The sequence below is a fragment of the Sturnira hondurensis genome, unplaced genomic scaffold, assembly GCF_014824575.4.
Source record: "Sturnira hondurensis isolate 20B ecotype Veracruz unplaced genomic scaffold, ASM1482457v3 Scaffold0001509, whole genome shotgun sequence".
Classification (NCBI taxonomy): Eukaryota; Metazoa; Chordata; class Mammalia; order Chiroptera; family Phyllostomidae; genus Sturnira; species Sturnira hondurensis.
Window position 1 is genome coordinate 481,838 of NW_028074140.1, and position 2,025 is coordinate 483,862.

Below are 2,025 nucleotides of genomic sequence, written 5' to 3' on the forward strand. Positions count from 1 at the left end.
TGTGGCAGTGAAGGTGGAAAGGATGGGATACAGTTGAGCGATATTAAAGAGACAAGGCTGATGAAATGGATTATGAACTGAACTGTAACCTCATTGGCTGTCTTTTTAGTACCTTAATATCTCATTATACCCAATGCATTGCTAAAGAAATTGTAAAAAGAACATATTCTCTTCATAGGCCAGTACTCCATGAGGAGAACACAGTGAATTATAGCATGAGGATGATGAAGCCCAGTGGCAAAAAGCCAGGTGAACTCTAGTCCAGCATCTCTTAGGCTCTCCTGGAGCTGGAGATAAATTCATGCCTGAAAGCTGAGCAGAGGGAGCTGAATAGAACAGCGGCCAAGGAAATTGAAGTTGATGGAGGTCAGAAAGTTATTATGACTTTGTTCTTATTCCTCAACTGGAATGTTTCCAGAAAAACCAAGTCTGGTAAGTAAGTACTTGGGCTGGAGAAAAAGTTCAGTGGGAAGCACATTGTCTTTAATTCTCAGAGGAGAATTCTGCCTAAGCCAACTGAAAAAGCTACACAAAAAATATAAGCAAAAGTGTCCCAGAAACCACACTCTGGCAGCTGTGCACATGTGACTGGGGAGGACTTGGTCTCCCCAAGAGAAACTGTGGGCAAGAGAATCTCAGTGAATCTGCATGCCACCCGGCTCACGAAGGCTTATTTGAATAAAGCGGCACAGAACATGCAGAACATGAGCTTGAAACTGTTTTCTGGTGTAAGAAGCTTGTTGTTAAGGTTGTTAATTTTAAATTCCTAGAGGTTCAGTTGTAAACTAAAAATGACTAAACAAAATATCATTCACCAAAAAAGAATTTTTAAATAAAGTAAATTTCATAGTCTAATTTCAAAGACATTCTAGAAAAAGCTTTTTCCAGGATAATGGACACAGACCCAACAAGCTAAAGCCCAGCCGACCTACGAAGGCTCTTTTCCAGAACATACCACAGAGGTCTGGTTACCTGAAACTACTTATTACCTGAGGCAGAAACTTGCAAATATTTTGATTAGCATTTACATCATTTTACTTTATTGTTTTTATACTATCAGGAAAATGTCAGTAGAGAGATCTTATTAACACCTTCTAATACCATGTACATTCAGCACAGATCAGAAGTCAACTTTGGAAATGAGGACAAAGCCCTAAAGTAAGGTGACTTTAAACCTATCCTAAAGCAAATTAAAGCCAAGTCCTACAATATCAGCGAGGAGGAAACAATTGGAAGATCGACTTTACAAGTACGAGGTGTCTGAGAAACACCCTGGACTTTCCAGAGCATCTAACAAAGCGTAAGTTCACACCTACACAAGTCCAATGGGATTAATTAGCAATTTAACTGCCTGGTAAAAGAAAAAAGTAATCCAGAGATCCTACAATTTTTTTTTCAATAATGAGCAACATGAAGAAATACTAGACATACAAACACTAAAACATTGTGATACATAGTAAAGTGAAAAGCAATCAGTAGAAACTGCCCCTAAAATGCCCAAGATGGTGACTTCAGCAGACAAAAATTTAACAGAGATATTATAAATATGTTCAAAGAACTAAAGGAAAACCATTACAATGGATTGAACATATATGGAATCTGCGCTGAAAAATGAAAGTTATAAAAACTAGCAAGGCAAATTCTACTCTGACCATGAATAATTAAATGTGACAGGAATTTCACTTCCTCCAGAAGTAGAAAACTCAACAAAATCTATTAAACAACTGATTTCAGACATGACACAAGAGACAGAAAATAACTGTCATCCCTGAGAAAAGGGAAACAAAGCAAGTTATGCAATTGCCAGAGACCACTGCACAGAGGAATCTGTCATACCACAGAGAAGGGTAACCCTATCAAGGCCTGCTATTTTTTATTATATACAGAAATGAGGATTCAGGGAGATGAAAACAACTAGAATTTGTAGGGTAGCGTAGAGGGGGAAAGGAAGCAGCAGAGTGAGACCACTTCAGAGACCTGCAGAATGGTCCCTTCGAATATTTGGCTGAATGCTAATCTATACAT

At 38.2% G+C, this 2,025-nt stretch overlaps 1 pseudogene; it reads left to right on the plus strand.

The window, feature by feature from the left end:
• Nucleotides 1-215: 215 nt before the first annotated feature.
• LOC118975274 (40S ribosomal protein S7-like) lies at nucleotides 216-784 on the plus strand (annotated as a pseudogene).
• Nucleotides 785-2,025: the final 1,241 nt, after the last annotated feature.